The sequence below is a fragment of the Falco biarmicus genome, chromosome 10 (genome assembly GCF_023638135.1).
Source record: "Falco biarmicus isolate bFalBia1 chromosome 10, bFalBia1.pri, whole genome shotgun sequence".
Taxonomy (NCBI): Eukaryota; Metazoa; Chordata; class Aves; order Falconiformes; family Falconidae; genus Falco; species Falco biarmicus.
Window position 1 is genome coordinate 8,149,475 of NC_079297.1, and position 9,417 is coordinate 8,158,891.

General features: G+C 46.6%; 1 protein-coding gene across 23 annotated transcripts in view; it reads right to left on the reverse strand.

The window, feature by feature from the left end:
• ADNP (activity dependent neuroprotector homeobox) overlaps positions 1 to 8,975 on the reverse strand; it is a 33,118-nt gene extending 24,143 nt beyond the window's left edge. For 6 of the 23 annotated variants that reach the window (XM_056353989.1, XM_056353983.1, XM_056353990.1 and 3 more), the window contains exons 1-3: positions 6,862 to 7,443; positions 5,851 to 5,900; positions 3,445 to 3,567 (exon numbers count right to left, since the gene is read on the reverse strand). The gene's annotated coding sequence lies outside the window, so the exon portion shown is untranslated. Of the gene's footprint in view, positions 1 to 3,444; positions 4,061 to 5,850; positions 6,770 to 6,861; positions 7,444 to 8,650 lie in introns of those variants that run through there. The other 17 variants (XM_056353976.1, XM_056353979.1, XM_056353981.1 and 14 more) reach the window with 13 other exon arrangements.
• Between the last annotated feature and the right edge of the window lie 442 nt (positions 8,976 to 9,417).

A 9,417-nucleotide genomic window follows, 5' to 3' on the forward strand; every position in this document is an offset into this window, starting at 1 on the left:
AAGGCCTACTTTTAACAATTTGCCCAGCTAACTGCATTTAATAGCATGCTCTAAAAAGCCAGCCACGAAACAGATTTGCAAGGAAGGCTGTCAGCACAACACTGAATGAAAACTCTTAAAATACAAGAAAAATACGCAAGAAAATGAAGCTATGGTTCCCACAGCAATAGAAAAGCAGCCTCCTCACATATGCAGGTTAAATGATGCTAGATAGCATGATTGTGTATAATATTCTATATTCACTTGAGGACAATGATGGCCTGTCCCTGCAGCAAGGCAGAGGCTGGGACTCTGGGACCTGAAAATTCCAGGACAGCTGAGCAAGGCTGACGTAGTCAGGAAGCAGAAATGTACCTCAGGGAAGTGTAAGCATATAAAAAACACCAGGAGCAGAAACATCAGGGAGAGAGAGAAGTCGGAAGAGCTGAAAACTACCAAAGACTTCCTTGAGAAGGTAAGAGTTGCAGTTAGGTATCTCCCCTCCCTGCACTGAATGAATGAAGAGTCTACTCCCATCTACCCCTGGTGGAAATTAAACATTTTCTCTTTCTTTGGTTGAACTCTTCTCTCTCCTCTTTATTTAAGCATTTTCTGGCCTGGTTTTCAGAGGGCTGTGCACCCACATCTCCTGTGAAGGTAATGAGATTTGCAGTTGTAACAGCACATCTGAAATGCCAGACAACTAAGGGCTCATTTTTCAAATCCGCTATAATCCTAGGATGGAGGCTGTTTTGTAACAGCACGCACTCTATTCTCATGGCAACATTTTAAACAGAGAGCACCTCCTCAGCCTTATCAGCTCAACCATCTGCAACACCAAGCTTCTGCCCATGTAACATGATGGTCTTCAGCTAACTTCTAGCAAATACCTCTCAACCTCCATCTAGATAATTCTGCTTGCACAGCTGCCAAGGTGGACACAGCACTTAAATTCAACCTTAAGCTAGCACATCAGCAAGCACAAGCCCCCATGCCGTTTCACTTGTTTCTATATCCATGGTCCTTTAAGTTGTGTCTATATCCAAAGCAGGACTAGGCACATTAAAAATGTATAAAGTGACCAGAAAAGCTGTAACAATCTGTCTGGAAAAAAAACGACACATTGTTTTAAAACTAAGATTACTGGAACTAAAGGAAATCAACGAATATATTTTACTATGGGGTCACGGCATTGTAAAGCTTTTGCAGCACTGTGCACATGAACTCCAACTCCTCACAATCAAATAGTCGATTCCTTAAAAGTCCTTTTGTCAAAAAAAACCACAAAAAAACCCCACAAAAATTATAAATCACTTCAGAGAGTAGATCAGCTACATCCAAGAAAATTTTAAGTTGTGCGTCAAACAAAAAGGACAGTTTCACACCACTTCTTTGAACACTCTATGTAAATACTGCTTCAGGAGAGGAGGTAAGTCCATCTAAAATGCGGTACTAAAAAAACCAAACCACACTTAAAATCCTTTGGAGGAAATTCTTAGGCTAAAAACTTTAACATACTATTTCAGTGGTTATATGTAATTTTCAGTAAGGGCTTATGAAACTGTTTTATCTCTTTTTTTTTTTGAGCTTACTGTTTAGCTTCAGCTTGGTGACTCTTGCACTAAGAACTGCAACTTCCCATCAGAGGAAAAACTTCAATGGAAGACAGTTCTAGTGAAAGGAATCAGTTAGGCTAATAGGTCTTACTCTCCCATTCTTTTTTTTTTTTTTCTAAAGGTTAAAAAAGTATCTTCTGCAATCCAGCAGACAGGGATCTTCTAAGTCATTCACACACTTCTCATTCTTGCTCAATTTCTGGAATTTTCCACTGATGCCAGAAGCTCCATCTGGTGGGTGTGTACACTAACTGCAAAACTGAAAGGGAATTAACTATTTCCTTATCAACTTCTATTTAGTAGTTAAAGTTCTGTACACTGCGTAATTTCCATGCCCCAATATAAAATACAAAATGGCCAAATTTCGATTGCTCTGGGAACCACAATCCTTATTTCTGTTCTTTATTACTAATCTGCTACCCTACACTCCACTGGGAATTTGTTGGGTTTTCTGATTTTGATGACATCGGCCGAAGTATGTTAAACAATGCTGCGAGCTAAACTTGAACATTTTCTAAAGAACAATCTTTTCAACACACATGATCAAACCCACATGAATACAGGCAATCTTTACTGCATTCTGAAATGCAGTTTTAAATTGCATCCATTCTCTAGGGCATGCTATACTTCAGTGCCTAGGAAACTTTAAATTAGAGGCACTAGCAGCTCAAGAAGTAGGCTTACACACATACTGCCATCTTAAATAATATCTTTTGTGACTGTTCAAGATGTCCAAAGATAAATGTTTATACACATCCGTGTATGTGCAGCGAAATCAATACATACTATACATGCGGAATATGCTGTGTTCACTTGTTCTTAAAGATTTCAGTTTGAAATGTAATAAAAGCCCACACATCTTGCTGAAATTTGAAATCAAGACTGGGGATCATTGAAGCACAAAGGATATTATCTGCTTACACCATGATATCCACACTTCAATGATCAGGAAAAAAGGCTGCATGAATATGCTCCACAATTCCAAAATATTCCTCATCTAGATTATAGCTAAACATGAACAATCCCAGAATAAAAAACATTTTGGAAATATAAGCAAGTTTCATGAATTAGCAGTTACCATTTAAATTAAATCAAGAACAAATCTGAAATTATCAATCCAAAGTGCACAAAACCATTTGTATAATAAACAAAGCGGCTTAGAAGACTCTGTAAAACGTGCAAGAACAAAGCATGTAACCAATATACACATAATTTATGATCAGATCACACTGATTGTGAGACTGCAATCAGATTAGACTGCAAGTGAAAATGGTAGTCCTGTCTTCTCTCCGTCATGTTTTCCTGACATCACCACTGTGTCAACAGCCAGGGCAGAGACCTGATCCAACTGAATAGGAGTGTTTTTCAGGAGGAGCAGTTCCTTCACTCGCCCAAACAGAAGTGCTAGGACTGGTACAATAAGGTGGCAGGAAGCGTGGCTCATACCACCCCTTCCAGCGGCAGCACAGACACAGATATATTTAAGCCAATAGTGAAACTGCATCCCTTAGCGTGTCCTAACTAGTAAAATGCATTGCTTGCATGCTGGTATAAGTGGCAGCACAAATCAACGAAACAAAAGAGAGCACACAAATACTTTTACAAGCTCATCCAAAACCCTGCCAATACATGCTTTCTCGGATAGCAGATATTAGATATTGAAGGGATCTCGCCAACTGGCTAGCATCTGAGTATTAAAAGTGTAAAAATAGTGAAGTAGGCTGACGCTAATTGTTTTTCCTTTGCCTTACCACTTCACGAACGCTAGGCACAAATGTTGGCATTACACAATTGGGTAAAGTCTGTAAACAAGAGCTTAAAATCAGTCTTACCACTTCACATTTCTTACCTCTTTCCCTTTCTGTCTAAGCATAGCTCCCAAGTGCTCCAGTCCCTGACTACATTCCAGCGTTAATCCACCTCAGCTACTGCTGTCTTCGGTCTGACTCAGGAACCTTCGATATTCAAAAGGCTTCATAGCAGCAGCAGCAGGAATGGGGAAACAAAACAAAACAAAGATCACAACCTTAAGTTTGACTTTTTAGGGAGAAAAGAAGCATTTAAAGACAATTATTTTGCCTACTGAGATTTCAAGAGACAATCTGCCCTCTTACTGTTGCTGCTATGAATCTGCATCACTAACAGCTTCTTTGACCCAGCTGCAGCACAAGCAAAGAACTATCAGATCCAGAGTCGCATCAGAAATCAATACACAGAAGAGGTAAAGAGAGGTAAAAAGAATGCCTGAGGGCTGAAAGAGAGAAGAGGAGCTGGGAGTAGGGAGGAAACATCAGACAGTGAAGCCAGGCTGGAGAGCATGCCCTTTCCTATTTAAATGTGAGCTGAAGAGCATTACTGCAGCGGACAGGCTGTTTACACAGTTACTTAGTTTCTATTTCTCCTAAATTGTTTTAGATATTCCTTGAGAAGTAGATCTTAAATGAAACGTTTTGCCACATCATGTGGATAGTCAAGAACCTGCAGGTGTGATGTGTTCATAGAGTCACCCACACAGGTTTAGGACCCAACAGCCAGTATCAGTTTTCATCCAAATCTTTAATGCCACCTTAAAAAAAGAAAACCAAACAACTAAGGATATAAATGATGGTAACTGAAAGTGACTCACTGCAGAAAAAAACCCAGTATTTATTCCATTCTTCTTCAAAACCATCAACCATCATACACATTCAAAAGCACTAATATGAAGTAAGAATGAGACACTGAATTCAAGCCTCGTGTTTGCCTTTCAACACCAGCTAGTTATAACGAAGCTGAACAATGTAGCTATTTCCTTGAGGCATATGGCCCTCAGGTAGGTAAGAGTTACACCCTCTTTAAAAATGTCTTTATTCAAATCTAGAACATGTGTTCAGTTTTTGTATCAGATCTAAGTACTTCCTGAAAGCTCAAAATGAGCAGGTCAGCCTGGCCATCCTCACTAAGAAAGCAAGAGCATTCTTGCCAAAATGTGTCAGGTGAGTCAAAACAAACCTACATACATAGAAGGTATAGGCTTTTTTTTTTTTTTTTTTACATACCATAATCAGGAGTTTTTTCTTCCAATGCATATTCAGACATTTACATTAGATTATCCTTAGACCAGTACCTTCTAATTTCATCTCCATCACTTATACTATCATTAGGAAACATACACTTGTATCAAAATACTTATTTATATGAGTAGGACTGCCTCCACATTAACAATTATACTGTTACAATTATGTTAATAAAAACATACCCTATATATGTATATATAAAAAAATCCTATGTATATATAAAAAAATCCAAGCGCAGAGCAGATCTTAATTTAATACAACAAAAAAATACTGTAATGCTTGTTTAGATGCAGGCCAAGATAGTCAGCTGTTATCTTTTTAAAACAAGCATGTTACATGCATCTTCCAAAAAATCCCAGCAAACTGCTTTATTAATATACAAACTCAGCTGTACTAATAATTTTAAAAATATGCCATCTCTGCCCATGTCAATAAAGCAGATCAAATGACACACACCTGTGGACCACTCTAATCAGTGACCAACTGCAGTCCTATAGCTATTCACTGCCCCTCTCCTGGCACCCACCTCCTACAGACCTTGGACTATGATCCCCATCATATTTGATACTGTTTTCTTCATTCCCAGTGTATAAAATTTTGTCTCTCTTAGACCAACTTCACGTAGTGGAGCAAAGGTAATCTCCCTTTTCTGGAAAAAAAAAAAAAATTAACCCCCTCCACCAGAACCCTTAAACACAAAAAACACCAACAGATTTCCTATCGAGCTGCTAAATCTTATTTGTGGCCACCTTCAAGTGAATACATTAACCCATGAGCACTGTCTTTACTCCCACAAAATTATTTGTTCTGATTTCTTTACATCAATCAAATCAGCTGCCATTTTAATAAAAATCTGTAAAATACACATTTTGACTACATGACTTTTGACTACTGATAAGATTCTGATATGTTTCTGTATTCCAGGAACGCTACTTTAAATTTTAATATTTACTTCCAGTATTTAGTACTATTATGGAGTAGTAAAGCTGGGTTGGGAATAACCTTCTATTATTCAGTCTGCAGTGTGTCAGAAGTGCAACTCACTTCCACAGAAAATGTGTATGTGTATTCATCCAGAATTTAATAGCAAATTCAGTAACTGTAGAGTTTAGTTTGCTAAGTACCTAGCAAATGATACTTTATACTATTAAAGCTTAATTAAAATGCTGTTGTAATATACCACTGTAAGTGACACATACCAATTCTGAAAATGCTAATGGGCATCTTCTGACAACTGGTAACTTCTATCCTACATATACAGAAAAAAAATTAAGTTATTAATCTCATTCTAAAGAGCACAGACAGTCTTCCTAGATGTTTTGTTTGTGCAGCTGATGCTTAACACTAAGGCACGAACTTTCCAAAAGAGTCAGGAAGTTCCTCTCCTGTGAAGGTTTTTCATTCCTACGCACTCTGAACAGCAGACACTGTTTACCACTTGTCTAACCCACAGGCAAAGGCAGCCACCTTTCACCTTCCCCATCTCTTGCATAGCGAAGTAACTCCCTCCTAAAATTTAACGCAAGTGATCTCACAAGCTCTTAATGACTTTTAAGCTCTAGTAGTTCCACACAATATACTTTGAAGCATAAACAGTCATAACCTACAGAGATACTTTCTATAAACCTGTCTGATGGACCACCACTTCCAAGTTAAAAAAAATAATAAATTAATAATGAGGCACTAAAAGTTTATTGGTCTGCAATGATCTCTGAGAGCTGTCCCCAGGCACCTGAAGCGTCTCATTTCTATTAGATACCAAAAAGTCATTTTTAAAAGTTAATTAAGAAATAATACTAATTTTAGTAAAGGGCTGCTTACTATTAAAAAATAGTACAAAATTATTTTGCTTAGTATTACTTTTGGAGAACAAGTTATGCATCGCGTGTCAAAAAGGACACCTCAATTTTGACTAAAGTTTATTTAAGTATTTGCTGTAACAATCTTCAGGAAAGGTAACAGTCATGTTACAACCCATCAGCCTCCAAGTGCAATTTTATTAATAACAGGATGTTTCTCTTCTGTTTTTTTTTTCCACATTTTAAGATTTCAACACACATCATGGTAGATGTTGATCTGCTGACATCAAATTGCTGCCCAACATCTGCAAATGCACATCTAAAAAGGAACCAAGCTTTGGTTTGTTTTGTTATGAAAAGAAAAAAAGAATGCTTTTCTTATTTTTAAACAGGATGATCCATCTTTCTCACCTAGAAGGATGGCAACTTGTAATTATTACAGTCACCAGAGTCCCCAAGTGAAAGTTTTTCCAAGTAGCTGAGACCCTGCAAGAGGAAACAATGCTGGTGGCCTGCAGCACATATGGGCTGTGCTACACAGGAGCCACTGAAGGTTGGTCCATGCTACTCTGACAGGTAGGAATCATGCGTCTCCATTATCTCTCACACCTTGTACCTCCAAACAGAAATAGAAAATAGTAGTAAAAATAGAAGCGTAGCTAGTAAAAACATCCTTTAAAAAAAAAAAGTTATTTCTCTAAAAGGAATGAAAACCTCTTTCACACCTACCAAATGGTTTAAATACACCCAATAAACAAAGAACATCAAAACGCCGAAGTGCCCAGTTATCCGGACTCTGGCCTACGGCCCCAGACAAAGCACTCGATGCTTCAGCAACGCCCCACACCAGAAGTTTCCCCCGCTGCAGCCATGCGCTCCGCATGTGTGCGAAAAGCCATGCAAGTTTATGAAGCAAATGGCACCGCAAGCCACAACCAAGTTTTGGTACAAGTGCTGAACCCCCGCGCAGAGCCCTGCGCACCCGCTCCAGGGCCCCCATGCGCGCCCACCGCCCCCGTGCCAGCCCCGGCGGGCCCGGGCTGCCCGGTGGCGGGGGTCGCGGGGGGCCAGGGCTGCCCGGGGGGCGGCCCCGCAGACGGCGCTTTGCGGCCGCGCCGCCGGCCCTCCCCCGGCCGCCCCCCCGCCGCAGCCCTGCCCGGCGCGGGGAGGGCGCCCCCTACTGCCTCCCTCCCGCACGCCGCGCCGCCGGCTGGGCTGCGGTGCATTTTGGGTGGGGGCTGGTATTTTTCTTCCACGGCCATACACCGGCAGCAACAATACCGATTTAACGGCAGGAGGAGGGGGGCGAGGGGGGCACCACTAGCATCGCGTACGCCGTGGCACTTGTTTTGGAAAGCTCCCCCCCCCTCCCCCCACCCCCCCCCGCCTCTTCCGCCCCCGGGCTGCAGCCGCCGAGTGAAGGGGGTGCGTGACAGGGGGGTGCAGCTCCCAGCGGCTGAGCGAGGCTTCGGGGTTTCAATTCCCCCGCCTTTGAGAAACGGGTGTCGGTAACTATAGCCCAGGGTAGGGCGCGGAGGGATGGGTGAGTCAACGCTGCTCCATCCCGCAGCCGGCGCTGGGCTCGGGGTAGCGGCCGCAGATCGCGCCTCCTCCCGCGGGCAGAGCCACGGCGGGTGCCGGGGGGAGGCTGCTCCCCATTCATCGCCCGGCAGCCGGCGCCGCTCTCCGAGCTCGCTCCAGCGCCAACCGGGCCCGGCGGCCGGCAGCCGCAGCGGGCAGCGCCGGGATGCTGTACCCGCTCGCCGACTCTTCATCCCGTTCGCTTCGCCTTACCGCCAGCGCAGCCCTCGCCATCGCCGCCGCTCCCGGGACACATCCATGTGCGGTCCCCCCTACGGGGGGGGGGGAGGGAGGAGGCTGGGACCGCATCTGCCGCGCGGGCCCCGGGCAGGAGGGAGCGCGGCCGGGGCGCAGCGGTGCCCGCAGCCGCCGGAGCGCCACCGGCCTCCCCGAGGGCGGCCAAGTCTCTTCAACATGTGTGCGGCCGGGGGAGGGGGGCCCGCCTGCCAACTCCGCAGCCGCCCGGCTGCGGCGGGCAAGGCGCGGGGCTCCTGCCCCTCGGGGCGGGCTGGGGGCCGAGGGCTGCCGGGGGCCGCGGCCCCTCCGGGCGGAGGGAGGGAGCGGGCGGGCGGGGGCTGCCCCCGCCCGGGTCGGACCGCGGACTCACGCACACACCTACCTGACTGGGGCTCTCCTCAGCAGCGAGGGCGGGCGCTCCCCCGGCACCGCGGGCTGGGGGTGGGGGGTGCGCGGAGCTGCCTCCCTGGCGCCGCCCGGGTCCCTGGGCGGGCGGGCGGAGCGGAGCCGGCGGCGGCGCGGGGGAGACAAAGGGGGCTGGATGGCGGGGGGGAGGGAGGGGGGCGAGTGTGCGGGGGGTGGCCTGTGGTGAGCTGGTCCCGGGGGGCGGGGGCGGCGGCTTCACTGGGCTCGGTCCCCGGGGCGGGGGGTGTGGGGCTCCGGGGTGGGGGGGGGCTCCCTGGGCGCCCTGCAGACAATACAGCCGGGTCCCTCCTGCCCAGAACCTGCCCTGGCCAAGATGGCGGCCGAGAAAGAGCGGAAGTGACGCGAGACTCTCATTAGCATACGGGACTCATTGTCCGGCGGGAGGGGAGGGGGCCGCGCCCCGGGGGGGGAGGGGGCCCGAGCCCCAGTGGATTCCCGCTGGCCTGGCCCCCATCCCGCCCTGCGGGCCGCGCCCCGGCAGCCGAGGGGCGGGCGGGTTACATAACCCCGCCGAGCGCGGCGGGGGGGGTGGCTCTCGCGAGATGGACGGAGGGAGCTGCCGGAGGCGGCGGCGGCGGGATCTACCCCGGGCCCGCTAGGAGGCGCCGCGCCCTGCGGCTGGGTCCGGAGAGGGAGGCGACGCCGCCCGGTTATCCCTCCGCCGCCCCCAGCCGGGACTACATCCTGTCCTGAGGGGCCGCCGCCGCCGGGGCGGGGGCACGC